Raw genomic sequence first — 16,976 nt, 5'->3', positions numbered from 1 at the left:
CCATCAAACACTTACCAGGTATATGGGAAATGAAGAATGTTACTACAGTTAATATACAAATATGGAGGGGAAATATGTGCAGTTAAACAGTTCAATTGATGTTTTATCCCAATATGCAAAACTATAATTGGATAAAAGAAAAATATACCTATGCCCAAATTTATTAAACAAAAAATAATGAGAAGTAAAGCAACATTTTGTTCTAAGGTAATGCAATTATTCCCTAACTTTAAAATACCTATTATTAAATTGAATCTACACAAAGTATTTTATTAACAATAATTTAATTAACATGAAAAAATTAAATGCAGTAAATTAAATAGAACTAATATTAAAGTCAGTTAGATGTGAAAATCAAATACATACAACTGGGAAACATCTAATTGTGGCAATTTGTTTTAAGATGTTGTTGCAGATATAAGAACTGATAATTGTAGTGATGTTTATATTGTGTTAAAAGTTTAGCAAAAGAAACAAGAAAGAACACAATCAGTAGAATATCCCACTTTCCTTTATCATGTAAAGTAAGGTAATCCCTGGAAATCATTACATTTCCAATGGTAGGACTATCATGGTGCCGTTAAAACCAACAAAATATCTTTTTACTGAGACACCACCATTAAGTCAAAAGAAAATGTATTATTAAATGTTTTATATAAAGATTCACAAACAAAACTGGACTTTGAATGAAAACTCTATGTTTAATAAGAAGAAATGCTGGAGATACAAAATGAATTCTTTGCATCAATCTTCATGGCCAAGGATGTGAGGAAGATTCCCAAACCTGAGACATTCCTTTTAGGTGACAAATCTGAGGAATTTCCAAGTTTGAAGTGTCATTAGAGGAATTTTGGAATAAACTGATAAATTAAACAGTAATAAGTCACTAGATTCAGATGGTATTCATCAAAGTGTTTGGAAAGAACTAAAATGTGAAACTGCAGAATTACTAACTTTAGTTTGTAACCTATCATTTAAATCAGCTTCTGCACCAGGTGACTGGCAGAGCAAATGTTATTCCAGTTTTTAAAATGGGCTCCACAGATGATATCTGCAATTGCTGGCAGGTATTCCTAACTTCAGTACTGGGCAAACTGGTTGAAATTATAAGGAATAAAACTGTCAGACACATGAACATACTTTGTGAGGAAGAGTCAACATGATTTTTGTAAAGGGAAATCATGCCTTACCAATCTACTAAATTCTTCGAGGGGGGTAAGGATTCATATAGACATGAGAAATATAGTGGATACAGCCTATACATATCAAATGATGGGTATAAATTAACTGTTACCATTCAAGCAGGTTATTTTGAAGTCATTGTGGACAGTTCTCTGAAAACATTGAGTCTACGTCTACACTTAGTAAAAAATTCGAAATACTAACGGCCAGATCGAAGAACACTAATTAGGCACTGAAATGCATATTCAGAACCTCATTAGCACGCTGGCGGCTGCAGCACTTCAAAATTCCTTCTTTTCACTGCCGCGTGGCTTATCTACACCAGGGTCCTTTTTGAAAGGACCCCACCAACTTCAAAATCCCCTCATTCCTATGAGCTCATAGCAATTTCAGAGTGCCACAGCTAATGAGGCACTGAATATGCATTTCAGCACTTCATTAGTATTCTTTGATCTGACCATTAGCATGGCCATTTAGAAGTTTTTACTAAGTGTAGACATGGCCTGAGTGACACTGAAACATTTAAAACACCTTGAGTGATGTGCAGCTGCAATCAAAAACACATGCTCACTGCATCAATTGATATCATGCAGAAACAGAACCAGTCAAGGGGGCAATCTACAGGCATCCTGACCTTCTTGAGATAACCAGCTCCTTGCCTGCAGACTGATGACTGAAGAGATGGCGAGGAATGGAGGGCAGAAGAATCTCTTTCTCTCTCTCTCTCTCTCTGTGCATGTCTGCTCTGAGTTCTCCTTCCACTTCAAAATGGGCCTTCACTTACATGTTTATACTACTCTATATTTAACTATAGCTGAAAGCAGAATAATGGTCTACTATTGCTCCTCTCAATGAATTTACAGAAAAAATACACAGGGGAAGCAGGAAAAAAAATCAGCTCAATGTAGTGTCATAGGTTTGGAGTTTTTAGTTTACTGAATCTTATATTTAAAGTATCTTTGCTTTTTCAGCTCCCAGGATTGCCTGGAATGAGGAGTTTCACTAATTTAGTCTTAGGGACACAAGAAAACCGTCACTTGTGAACAAGTTTCATGATGATAGGCTGAACTAACTGAGCCATTGGCAATAGAAGAGATACGCAGAAACAGTCACTAAAAGGCACAGTTACTGTCACCTGCCATAACAGTGCATAGAAACGACTGAACAGATCTGATTGCTAGCAGCAAAGACATCAGTATAGTTGTCAGAGCCCTGTTATACTGGTAGTAAGAGTCCACAAACATCCACAGAAATGTCATATAGCCTCACTTTTTTATATAAACAAAGTACCAGGATGAGGAGCTGTACAAAACTACCAGTTTTCAGTGTGCAAGCTGTTTGGAAATTAAATGTATTCATTACATTATGAAAACACATTACAGGTTTTGGGCCAGTACACACATTGCCATTATTTCCATTATATGTATCATCATTTCACCAGTAACTCATTGTTCTAGCATGAGTGAAAATGGGGCCTTTGTTAGGATGAACAATAGTTTCCAATTGTAAAACAATGCCCTTATACAGATAAAAAAGATACATTTTCTCAATTCCTTTCTCTTTTTTCTCCCAAATTTAACCAGACAACTATAAGAATTTTTTTTCCTTTGGCACAGTGTGAAAGGAGGGTGACATTGTCAGCGAAATCATTCATAAATAGGTGCCTGAGGTACACCCTTCACATCAAAAGGCAAAACTATGCCACAAATGAGGAGCTTTGAAACACAGCAGGACAGGAACCACTTGACATTCAAGTCAAGAGAAGAAAGGCTGTGTCTACACTTGCACAAATCTTCAAAATGGCCATGCAAATAGCCATTTTGAAGATTACTAATGAGGCACTGATATGCATATTCAGTGCCTCATTAGCATGCCACTGGCCATGGCTCTTCGAAATTCCTGTGCTTCGCTGCCGCGAGGCTTGTCCTGACAGGGATCCTTTTCAAAAGGACCCTGCCATCTTTGAACTCCCCTTATTTCTATCCACAGATAGTAATCTGCTGATAGGAATAAGGGGATTTCAAAGATCCTGGGGTCCTTTCAAAAAGGTCCCCCATCTGGATGAGTCGCATGGGAGCAAAATGTGGCAATTTCGAAGAGCTGCGGTTGGTGGCATGCTAATGAGACGCTGAATATGCATTTCAGTGCTTCATTAGTAATCTTTAAAATGGCCATTTCGAAGACTTGTGTTAGTGTAGACATAGCCAAAGTGGGGATGGCTAGGCCACGCTCTCAGAAAACCATCATCCAGCATAGTCCATCAAGCTCTCAGATTGAACCTGCAAGGAAAGTGCAAAGCAGGAAATCCTCAGGCAACATGGTGAAGATCTACTGAGATTGAAGGACAACAACTGGGGTACTCCTGGGGTCTGCTAGAAGTTTTGTTCTGATACAGTGAAGTGGAGGATACTTGTAGATGACCTATGCTCCACCCAGAGTACAAGGGTTTAAGTCAAGTAAGTCAACAGTCGTGTGTGTATAAGTTGCAGTCTTTCCAAATTCAAGTGATCAAAAATCATGTCAGACTTTCAAAATCGCAAGATTTTAAAGCCCTCAAATCATATTTTGCTAGACTTTCTTGAAACTTCTTCTCTTGTGCCAATGTGTGTGAGAGAGACTTTCAGGTTGAAAAGTCAACCTTTAATACACCCCAAAGTGCACACCACACTGCCCGATCAGATGGGGACTGTACTTACTCTCTCAACCACAAGACAGGGGAACAGCTATCCACTTTCTTTACAAACTTGACACACTCCCCTCCTAGCTACTTTCTTTGATAAAATAAGGGGTGCATGATAATAGTTTGATAACTATTGACCTCATTAACGTACGTGAATCATGTTCATGTATAGAATTTATATTAAATTTTAGTCAATGAATTGCAGATATAGATATTAAATAATATGTCAATCATTCATATAAGTGATAACATCATAGTAAAAAACATGATTGCATTGGTTTAGGCTTTTGCAAGAAGCAACACTGTTCCGGCTGCTTTCTTTGCACAAGGCAGAACAACACTCTTCTCCTCATCCTTACCCTTCATTCCACCCACTTTTCTTCCACTGCACTGCTCCTCCTTTCTGCTTCTCATTCACCTTTCACAGTCCCTGGGTCCTGTCCAGTTCCCTGAATCAGAGCGGCACCATTTTTTTTTCTGTTTTTCTTTTTTTCTTTTCTTTTTTTTTTTTTTTGTCTGTGGACACAGCTCAGTCTTACTGCAAACAGGGACAAATGGAAATCTCACTTGTGCATGCAGCTAGACTGTAGGGAAGAGATGGTCAGCTTGAGCTCCTTTGACAATAATAGGAGACAGTGGCTGTTTTGAATGACAGAAAATTTGTGAGTTGGCAGCCTTTCATTTTGCTTTCATGAGACAGATAAAAAAACACCCCATAATTGTTAGTCATGATAAAAAGTCTACATAAGAGAAATTCACTAATTTCAGAACCATTCAAGACACTGTGACAGACCATGGAATAATGATGAGCCACTTCTCATAAATGGGATGTACTTATGGCAACAGGACACAGTGTAATATCTATAGATCTACAGGAGATAAATTATTTCCTTTCTGTCTTCCACTGCTTTTGAATGAGAAACTGTACATGGGCTCACTTAATTCCTGGCATAAGGCCATTGACTGCAGCAGAAATGTATCAGGGATGATTTTGGCCAATTATGCGTTAAACAAATAATCGGGATGCTGTGCTAGACTGCAAAGTTAGCGAACTTTGTCTAAGCCTCCAACAGAGAAAACCAAAAGGCATACTAAGCAAATGTTAGGATTAAGGGCCATATTCTCTAGTGGTGTAAATTGGTCAGCCCCATTAACTTTAACAGACCTGTACAAGCTGACATCAGCAGAGAATTTGTCTCTAAGATCTTTCTGATTAAAGGAGCCATGAAACTGCAGATACTGACAAGTTCCTAAGGCTTGCCATGAAGCTACAGTAGTCTTGGCACACTGTGAAATACCAACCACCATTGCAATTTCTTCCCACTGAAGTAGATGGAAATTTTGCCACTCACTTCACTGAAGCCAAGGCTTCACAAAAGAACATTAGGGAATCTCCTTATTCTGAATTGTAGCCTGAGCAACACTGCCACTGGATGTAGTGTTATTACTGTTAAAGCCATATATTTTTAGTGACTTTCTAATAGCTAATTTTAATAATAGCCTGACACAAAGTATGTTTTCTTCTCTCCCTCTGGCTCTCCCTCCTTGTCCTCTTCCCATTCTTCTTCTTTGTTATGAAGAGGGTGTTCATTATTTGTCCAGAAAATGAGTAATCTGCTAATTAACTGCACTAGTTAGGTGATGAATATTCACTTACCATAATGGAAAAAGAGAGAGTTGAGATATCATACCTAAGCAAATTAATTCTTTACTGTGCCATGAATTTGCATCCACCTGGCAGCAGTCTCTCACTCAGTCACAAAAGCTCTCCAAGTCTGCCAGAATAAAAAGCATAAGATGTGTTTAACTCATTTGCTTCTGTTGAAAAATGTACATTTGCTCAAATATGTGTTTTGAGGTGGGTGGGCAGGACAGATGGTACAATGTTGTTCAAACTAACTGCACATAGACCAGTGGTGGGCAACCTTCCACCCCCAGGTTGCATGCGGCCCACTGGGGTTCCACTTGTAGTCAACAGACTCCCTTGTCTGCCCCCTCCTACACACACCTCTCACAAACAGGAGTCTAGGACCCCACACTTCTTACTTGTCCCACTCCCTGACAGCATTTTCCAAGCACCACAAATCTGCAGATCTACATTGTCCCCAATCCTGCCCTTCCCTCCCAGAACTGGAATGCCACAAATCAGCTGTTCAAGCTCTGGGAGGGAGTGGGAGACGCATTGATGGAATGTGAATCAGCAAATTGGTAGTGCTCCAAAATCCTGGGTGGGAAAGAAGTAGGAATAGTGGGACTCATGGGTGTGAGAAGCATGGGAGTGGGATAGACAGGGGGTCTGTGGGCTGAAAGTGGAGTCCCGGTGAGCCGCAGGCTGCTTCAGCTCACTGAGATAAAGGAGGGCCAGTCATGCAGCCCAGTTCCTATTCTTGGTTTCCATCACTGATCTAGACATAAACAATAAGGAATGAATTACATTTGTCATGCTACTTGCCATGGGACACAATGTGGCACACCACAGGCTGCCAGAAAACTGGGCATGTTCCCCACAGGGGTAGTATACTCTATCACAAGATTTCACCAAAACAGTAACAAATGGGTGCTTCCAATATACTATACTAGTTTTTTTGAAGCCACACACAGACCACCTAGTCCCTCTTGTACCACTCAGACAAACCATTCTGTGGTAAATAATAACTAAAACCAGTAATCACATATATGAGGTTCTTCCAATTCCAAATAACTCAATTCAGATCAATGTGTAATTCAGGATTTTATAAGTACCAGGCTGAAGTAAATCTTCAGTAAAGCAATTAAATATTTATTAACAAAAAAGACAAAATGAGATTTATTAAATAGCTAAAGTGAATCACATACAAAGTTCATTTTCGAGGATAATAGCAATGATGTTATATCTGCCAGTTTGAAATAAGCATCTCTGGTACATCCAAAATGTTGGAATCCTCTGTCCATTATTAGAAATGACAATCTAGAGCTATGGAATAGGAAACAGACAAGGAGATGTTGCCACAGTCTCCAGTTTATGCTTCCCAGTCAATGTCCATGAAAAGTGGTGGTCTCAAGCAGAAAGGCAATGGTTACAATAGCAAGTTTTCCCATCAAAACCACAATTTTGCTGACAAGACCAGTGGAATGGCCACACACAAAATGCATTTTCTTTGTCGACAAAGCTCAGCTCTTTTGCCACAGTGTTCTCCCTCTCAGCCGTGATGCATAACACTGCTGTCAACAGATTCTGTCAACAAAAAAATTGTGTGGATGCTCTGGGGGGGCCTTCTCTCGACAGAGAGGGCATCCACACCAATGAGCAGCAATGTCTGCTGTGCTTCTGGGTGCCTGTTTTGTAGACGGACTGGTTGAGCAATCCGGCTGTTCTATTGACACAGCTGAGCGCTCTTTTGATTGGCTTTTGTGTGGGTGGCCACACTCTGTCGACAGAAGTTTTGTTGGGAAATCTCTTCCAACAGTGATTTCTATCGACAGATCCCTTTAGTGTAACCATAGCCAGAGTCAGAGATCACATGTTCTACATGCCCTGCTGAGTCACTGGGCCTCAACTGTCTACAGGCATTTTAAGGCATATTTGGGAGGTGCCCACTGGTAGAGTTGGCTCCCATTAATGGCCCATCAGCACATTGCTGACTAGTCTGGATGTGAATCTGTCTTGTGGGTGGCACCCAGGAACATAACATGTTCAGTAAAAAGCCTACAGTAACATTTCATATAGAAAGGTGACACATCTTTAAACTGACCATGGTCTTTTTATAATAACCACAATCTTAGCTAAAGCTGTTATCATGTAGCCCTGAATCATTATTTCATAGCCTAAACATGCCGCTTTTCAAAGCCTTTTCTCATTGGTCATATATTTTAAACATTTTTGACTTTTGATGTTACTCTGGACTCTCTTCAGTTTGTCCACCTCTTTTCTAAAGTGCACCACTCACAACTGGACACAGAATTCCAGCTGAGACCTCACCATTGTCAAGCAGAGCATGATAATTACTTCCTGTATCTAAAGTACTATGCTCCTGCTAATACACCTTAAAGTGCTATTATCCTTTCTCATAACTGCATTGCATTGTTGATTCATTCAATTGTGAACCAGCACAACCCCAGATCTTTTTCAGCAATACTACCATCTAGCAAGTCAGTCCTTATTTTGAACTTATATATTGATTTTTTAATTCTTGATTACAGCATTTCACATTTGTCTTTCCCGAATTTCGTCTTATTGATTTTCATACAATTCTACAATTTGCATTCTTATATTGTCCTCAAAAGTGCTAGCAACCCCTTCTGACTTGAAGTCATTGACATACTGTCCGCTCTGATATTCTGGTGGTTAATGAAAATATTGAATAATACACACCTCTTTGGGACCACATGTGACACATATCCCACTTTGACAATAAATTATTGATAACTTTTTGAGCACAATCTTTTAAGCAGTTATATGGTAATTTCCTTTAGACTTAATTTGCCTAACGAGACTTAATGAGAATGTTATGTGGTATGGTGGAAAAAAGCCTTACTGAAACCAATACATATTACAAGTACTGCCCCCTTCTGCTAGCCAAGCAGTCCTGTCAAAAAAAAATGTTGGTATGGCTTGATTTTTTCTTGACAAATCCATGCTGTTTGTGATATATAACCTGATTATTATTTAGTTCCTTTTTATTTATATTTTTCATTTTTAATTAAGTCTCATACCTAATACAGGTATTCAGTACACAAATGCAAAATAATTCAATAATGATTTCTAAAATTAGGAAGATTATAATTTCAGTAGCATATTGTTACAGTTTGTGGAAATTTTTGATGGTTTTCTGGAATCTTTTTTCTTAGGGGAGTATAGTTATTTTTCACAAAGGCCATGCATCAATATGCTGTTAATGCACGATGCTGGTCTTTATTGGCCATGCGTAGCTGTTTGAATGTTGGCTATATGTGTTGAGATGCGAGTGATAAAGCAGTTATAGACCATAATACATGGTGATTTTCTTTACTGCAAAATTACAGTTTATGTTCCCATAAAGCTTTTGCCAAGGATGAAAAGTCAGGGAGGATTAAACAAAATGCTGTGAAACAAATCAAAGTGGATTGCATAAACAATTATTTTGCTCTGGGAAATAGCTGCTTAATAGACTGAAATCAGACATCTGCAGGATGTAAATATTATGGATATTATCAAAGGATCTCAGCTACCTCATTTGTTTTAGTGAAAGTGGCTCAATTTGTTGACATGGCCTGTATTCATTAGACAGTCAGCAGCTCCCATTCGAGTTGAGGAACTAGGTCTTCTTGAACATTCTCCAGTTTATAGAAAGTGAGAAGAAAAGTGATCTCCTCCAATCTCATAACCTAATAATAGTTGAGTTTGGCCACCCATAGGCAATTGATTAAATGCACAAACAGGTTTATAAAAAAAAGCGCCACCCAATTCCATAGACTTCCACCTTCCTTTGGGAAACTTTGTTGGTTTTGGTTTTTTTTTAAAGGTTTAACTGACCCTTCATTGAAGGCACTTATCTGTCCCACATGATGACAACATCTCACGAGCATCTATAAAACAATCTCTAAGAAGCAAGGAAATACTGTTATTCCTATTTAAGAGATAAGGGAGGCACCAAGATTTGGAAAGATCAGACAAGAAGTTTGTTGCAAAGCAAGAAGCTGTACTCAGGTCTTCCAAAACCCAAAACAGCATCCCAACTATGACCTTATCTGGCTCTTATAATCTGTGAAATTTGATTTACCCACCTTAAAATTGTCAACATATGATATCGCTCACTTGGGAAAGTAAGGTGCATATTTGGGGGTGACCTGGTCACAGTTGATAGACAGCCATGTGCATGGTTTGGTGAGTCTTAGGTTAGTTTCTTCTTAGAAGAGCAAGAATGGCAAGACAGGGAAATTATACTAAAATTTACAAGAGTGCAACCATTCAGTGGACCCCAGACCCCTGGAGTATTTTTCAAGTTGTTATCTTCTCCTGAGAACCAGCTCATTCACCCTTCTTTCTTTCCTTACAAGTGACCTTTCCATTTTGCTAGCTCCTCAGTGATCTTCAGTGAGACTGGGAGGCACACAGAAAAGAAGATCCTCTGAGCAATAATTTCTACCCTTGCATCCAATCCATAATCTGGAAATGTACATCTAAGCGCCCACAGGCATAACACTGAATGTCTGCCTGATCAAATTTTAAAGGCACTTTCTGTGCCGATGGATAACAGCGAACCAGCCGTTAATTATGGAGAGGGAGCCTTAGAAATGGCTGCCACATTGGAATGAGTACTGTTTAAATCCTTTAACGATGATCCATTGGAGGGCAAGTCTGGGCTCAACCCCTGCCTCTGAGTGCTTGATGCTCCACTGACCCTGAACCCTGTCTATATCAGCCGCTGGAGACTTTCCCTAGGCAGCTGCCAACCCCCAAAAATCATGGCTGCTGAGGGCGACTTCACCTGGGTGACTAAAAGACTTCTGACTATAGCCAGTCCCTTGGCCTTTGGATAAAACCCATACAAGAATTTCCTGTGAGAGGACAGCCACTCTAGTGACAAAGTATTTTCTTCTGTTGCCTGAAAATCGTGACTGACCAGGGAAACTTCCCCTGGCTGGCTACAGGACCCTCACCCTGCACAAGCTGCCTGGTACCTTGCGCATCATGTCGTTTTTTTGGTTCAGGGTACATGATGCAGCTGGGGGCTGGAAAGTTCCAGACTGTGTGGTGCCTCTGTGGGGAGGGAAGGGAGAGGATGTGGGGGTTAGAAAAGAAGGTAAGCAGCTGAAAAGAAATTTCTCTTCCTAGCACAACCACCACCCACAGACCAGATGTCACACAATGCAGGTGAGGGAAAGATCCAGAATGCCTGGTGTCTCTCGGGGAGGGAAAGGAAGAGATGTGGGAGGCAGGACAACATGTAAATAGCTGAAAAGAAGTTTCTCATCCTATCTTACAAGCACGACCCCCACAAGCTGCCACATGGTGTGGGTGGGCAGTGGCTGGCGCCAAGCAGCGCAGAAAAAAAAAGGCAACTAGCAAAGGTAAACACAAAACCACAGACCCCACAGCCATGCTAAAAGCAACAAATCAAAAGAAGGAAGATTTTTTCAGCCTTTCATGACCCTGCAGCCATGGGCTTCTAGGTGCCGAATTGAAATGGTCTTCCTGTTGCCTAATTCCTCCATACATGAGAGCAGTGGAGATGGAAGAGGCCAGAGCGAAGAACTGTAGGACATCACAGGACACATATGGGACATCTCTGGAGACTAAAGAATTTGATTTAAAGACATGGCACTTCCTCGCTACCCTTCATTCAGAATTTTAAATTCAAACTGAATGCTACATCCATCAGGTTACTACAATATAATATCGATATTATGTTGATTTTAGTGCACCATAAATTGAGCTAATGGAATTTACAGTGAGGACATGCAGTTGGTAAAATTGGGCTAAATAACTTAAAATTGATATTATCTCATACTGTAGACATAGCCATGGATAAGTTTCCCAAGCTGTCAATAAGCAGTATAAGACACGTTATGCAGCATGCATGGAAAATGGGGGTTGCCAGTTAATCAAATATCTGGTTAATCAAGCTATTTCAAATAAAGCAAATGTTTCAGAAATGAAATCACTTTACTTAACACTACACCTTTTAACACTGTGACTATCTACACTCTTCTATGCTACTGCATCAGTGCCATCAAATAAACATGACTTCTGGGAATGTAGAAAACGATGTCAGATAGCTATCAGACACCAAAATGTTGAATTAATACACCATTTTCAGGCATCTCGTACACCTCCTGAAACAAGAAGTACAGGGATGCAAAAATAGTGCACCCTTTATTTCGGAAAAATATTCTGAAATAATGTATGTGTTCCGAAGACACCGAGAAGCTATTTCAGGACAGCGAAGTATCTTGAAATAGATTTGCCGTGTAGACATAGCCTTAAGAAACATTAATTAATTAAGCCTTGTTGCATTTATGCAAGGTAATATGCATGAGCCTTGGAAAGGCTATGGGATCGATTGTGGAAGAGGATGAGTACTTCCTAGACACACTACATGGAGCTGTGTGAATACACTCATCCCTCGTTTAAGGAGTACTTTACTCACGAGTATTCATTAAAACAAGGGAGACACATACATACCAATGTTCACTAGATGAGTGAACTTCCCCTGCTAATACAAGCCATCCACTGGCAGGGGCTGCGAGACCAGCAGCCTTGCAGCTGGCTCTTCATCAGCCACTGGGTCCCTGGTGCGGGGGGGAGTGGCGAGAGTGGCAGCCCTGTGGCTTGTTCTGCTCCAGCCGTGGGTTCCCTGGCTGGGTCACAGGGAAATTCGCAGACCCACGGATGGAGCTGAGCTGGCTGTGGGGTCACTGGCTGAGGAAATCTGCAGCCACCCTTTCCTCCCGCCCAGTCCCAACTTTTCCCCAGCCCACAGCTCCCCACACAATCCCCACCCCCAGCCTGCTCCCAACACCCACCCCATCCTGTTTCATTCCAAATCCCCCGGCCATCCTGCACGCCCCCTGCCCCACCCCAGTACCTCTGGTGCAGCCAGGAGGAGCAAGCTGCCACTTCCTCCACCTGAGCTGTCTACAGGTTTTAATCCACCCTGCCTCCCACTCATGGCTGCAAACTACCCGCAGCCTTTAAGCCCCTCCCAACCCCAAGTTCACTTACTTTTGAAAAGCAGTGCCACCTGCTGTCACTCCCAGCACTTGGAACCAATCAGAGTCTTTTACAAGTATTTTAATAGGAATTTAATGTCCCTCTTATGAGTTTTTGCCTACAAGCAAAAAGTTAGGAATCAATTGTGCTCATATAGTGAGGGATGAGTGTAATCGATTTTTTTGACTTTCCAGGTTGACTGCCCCCTGCAAACAATTTTTTCTAAATTTTCAGCATGTTGAAATGTTTAAAAATTTATTGAGGGTTGAACATCATTTTCTTCTGACCTGGAATTTAATATTTAAATGTTTTTAATCAGAAAAATGAAGGTAACTGCTACACTTAAAAAAGTCACTTTATTGTACATTAAAAGTAGTGGTTCATTTAAAAATGTTGAGCCCACAAGAATTCTGCACTCATAATTTGATGGAATGAACACCAGTTTATGAACTGGCTTTGGAGGGTTTCCAAACCTGCATTTTTATTTTTTGTTTGCTGACAAAAGTCTTTGGATAAATAATGTCATCTATCTGTAGTGCTGAGTGCCTTCAATGCCTTTAACTATTGAAACTAAGAGAGAGAGAGACTGGCAGCCTATTTGTGGTTGTCATTTTTTTGAAAAAAAAAATCAGTCTCTATCTGTGAACTGTGTGTAGGATGAAATTGTTGTAATTTGGAGATAAGAGAAAGCAAACCTCTCATAATGGATGTTTTGCCAAGTGTAGCTGTTCTCTAGCAAATCTAGACTTTCATGTACTTCTATACTATAGCTTATGGATTTCATGAGAAAGACCAACATTTCGCAAATCGGGGGTGCCAACCCAAAAGGTTACAGGTTTATTGCAGGTGGATATGGTATTGCTACCCTTACTTCTGTGGTATCTTCAGAGTTGGGCATCCAGAAAGTGGTGGCTACTGGCCAGGTGCCTAATTCTGAATGTAGTGCCACCCCCTAACCCTTAGCAGCAGTGCAGAAGTAAGGATGAAAACACCATGCTATGCCATTCTTGCTTGTGTACTACTAGCTCCAGGGCTGGACTCCTGGCTAGAGCTACCACCCTCTGGCTTCTCATTTCTGAGGGCATCACCAGCAGCAGCAGTGGAGCAGAAGTAAGGTTTGCAATATCACAGTGCCCCCTACACTAATCTTGTGACCCTCCCCGCTATTTCCTTTTTGGCTCAGAACCCCCAGAGTTATAACACTGAGATCACTAAAATCATGACATTTATCATATTTTAAATCCTGTGACCATGAAATTGATGAAAATAGACAATGAGTTTGGTAGGGCCCTACCAAAAAGCAAATGGGCCAGAGTCATAAGTCCACCCTAGAGTTATTTGACAAATAATTCAGGATAATAAATAAGTTGTAAAATATGGTAAACTGTGTTTATACACTTTACAGAGTAAAATAAAGGGATAAAATTCATCCAGTCTCCTTCTTAATGCCCCATTGGTTTCCAATTATTCACTGACTTTTACCACTTGATTTTGGGAGAAGTGAAAACTCCCTATGCTAATAGGATGTGCATAATTTTAGTTGAGTAAAATCTCTGTTTCACTCTTACTTTTCTTGATGGAAAAGTACTAGACACACTCCCATTCCCATCCCAAAATCAATTTTACTTGGATAGACAAAACAGTGTAACTTTTGTGTCACAATTTGTGACACAAACCATTAACATGATCTGACTGAAGTTTACAGGTTTAAGCCGTAAAGAGCTGAGAGGAAGGCTGAAAACCTGAGTACAGCAATCAATAGCCATGACATATTCTAACTGACAACACTGATGACAATAAGACATTGAAAAGTCAAAGTGATGACCTAGAAAACAAGCTCCTTTTAATAAATGCCACATTTCTCAGGGCTTTTCAGCCCTCACAAGAGGGGAGTTTACTTTACTTTTTTGTAGTAAGTTGAGAAGGCACTGGCTGGGGATAGGTAACTTTGGGCAAGGCCCGGTAAAGGAGTCATCTTTGCAATAACCAAGGGCACCATTTGCAGAGTTGGGGTGGGGGGAGCTGAAGCCCCTTGCACTGGGACATAACATTCTCTTTTTCCACTCCCATCGCTATCAGAGATTGAGAGGAAAATATGCATTCCTCTCAGTCCTAGGTGGTGAGGGGAAGGGGCAAAAAAATAAGTGAGACAAGCTGCGTACTCTCTCTCTCTCTCTCTCTCTCTCTCTCTCTCTCTCTCTCTCCCTTATAGAGAGGGGAACAGGAAGAAGAGCAAGCAGCATTCTGTTACGAGAGGCTGTAGTTCCCCATCCCCATCCCCAAATGATATATGTGGGAACAAGATGACCAGATCTTTTGTGTCTTGTGACTGAACTCCAAATTTACTATACTGTTATATTATTTTGGAGTCCCTGAGTTTAGAAAGAAATTTTTTAAAAACAGATCACTGCTTTCCCATTTGTTCCATCTCACATACAAGCTAGAACCAACCAAAACCATCGGGGCTAAGCCCCAAATAATCTAATGCAGTTACTCTAATGACAATCAAATCTATCACTACAACAACCCAGTACATGACACATACAACACGGGCACACAATTCCAGTCCAGATTAATAGCATGAAACCTGATTTAGGGCAAGGGAGAGTAGAAGTGTAGAGTTCCTTACACATCTTCCTGAACCACCCCATAACTCCACTACATGCTGCTCTAAAAAGATTCTGAGATGAAGGAAGTAGAAGAATGAGTAGTAAAGGAAATGCTCCCCACAGCTTTTACTTTTTTTCACATTACTGCAACAAGAAAAATTTACACACACACACAATAAGTATTGACACACCACTATCCATTGCTGGGGATGGCGTCTTGGAGTCAAATACATGAAGGTAAGATGAACAATCACTAGAAATCTTATGGTCACCCTCCACTGGGTCATTCTGAGTTCAATTCTTTTTCGTGACAAGAAGCTAAATGAAAGTCACCAGTAAAAAAAAAAGATTCTTCTGATTTTTATGTTTCTCTGTAGCCCACACTCTGGGTCACCTCTCATTCTCTGTGGCTGTGTCTACATGGGCAAATTGTGTTGAAAGAACAGGGCTTCTGTTAACAAAACTCCAGAGCATTTACACAGCTAAATTGCTCTGTCAAGAGTTTGTCGACAGAAGTCAGCTGTTCTGCTGGCAGCGTTATCCCTGCTCCCAAACAGTGTTTTGTCAACAGAGTGCCCAGATAGACAGTTTTGTCGATAGAGAGGGCTTCCTGTTGCCAGGCAGCCTTTTTGCAGAGCTGCCATTCTCCTGTTCTGTCACCAGAGTGCAGTGTAGTCTGGCAGGTCTCTGTTGTCAGCAGACATTCTGTCAAGATTTCCCTGTCGACAGTGATGTCTGTTGACAGAGGCTGCCCATGTAGAGGTGGCCTGTGTCTTTCCTGAAATAGATGCCATAGCCCCCCTCCTGGAGCTAGGTGATTCAGGTTCTCATTATCTCACTCCTGAAGCTACAAGTTCCTAGCCGTCTTCCTTGGAGCTGGGTTGGAATGTAGCCAGTGTTAGAGACGTACCCAGCTTCCTGCTCAGATGGACCTTTTCGCACTGTTAGTCCTCCGAGGGTTCAGTAGGTAGCTTCCTCCTGTGAGTGCCTGCATTGATCTGGCGGAGGAGGCAGAGTTTGTTTTTGTTCCCGTCTCTCAGCTCACATCCAACTTGTCGAATGAAAGAGAAGCCTTGCCCCGTGCTCTCATCAAGTTTTCTGGCCCTGGGCTCTTAAAGAAACAATGATGAGAGTTCTCCCAGCTACCACATATTTCCAGGATGGCTTCCTATCAGAATCTCTTAGGCCTCTGTACATTTGTGTCTATGTCTATATATATCTGAATTTTCAGTGTCAGAAAGGGCCACACCACATGAAAGGGGGCTGAGACCCTAGGGCACCCCCTCAAATTCCCCTAATATTTTTCTAATACTTAGCGCCACAATTTCAGCGGCTCTGAGCTGAGTCGCTACGAGTAGCTGGCACAACTTCTGTTACCTCCAGAAAGCCATAAACTCGTTTCTAGGCTCGGACAAGCTCACCCTCTCTAGAGACAATTCTACATTACTTGTCATGTTCACAGCTGCTCAGGAAATAAAGTACCTGTGTGACTATTACATAGGTAAACAACTCCTTTTCTCCCTTATTGCCTTTCTACCCCTTCTTTGTAGATGCTGATACGAACTTTTCTGAATTGGGTGAATGAATTTTTACAAGAGACATAACTTTAATAAATGGAGTCTAGACTCTAGATGAGGTTTCTACTGATTACTCGGTAAGAAAATATTTCATTTTGTTTTGACAAGGAGACTGAAAGCAGGAATATACTGAGATTGAAAACCCTACTTATCTGAACTGCTTTCAGGAATCCAACAGTTATTGGCTTCCCATGACAAAGGTGGCTGATAATTGCTCACGCACAAAATATATATTTTTATCCATCAGAGTTAATTTA

Source organism: Carettochelys insculpta, chromosome 3, assembly GCF_033958435.1.
Source record: "Carettochelys insculpta isolate YL-2023 chromosome 3, ASM3395843v1, whole genome shotgun sequence".
Taxonomy (NCBI): Eukaryota; Metazoa; Chordata; order Testudines; family Carettochelyidae; genus Carettochelys; species Carettochelys insculpta.
This window is presented reverse-complemented; position numbering follows the sequence as displayed.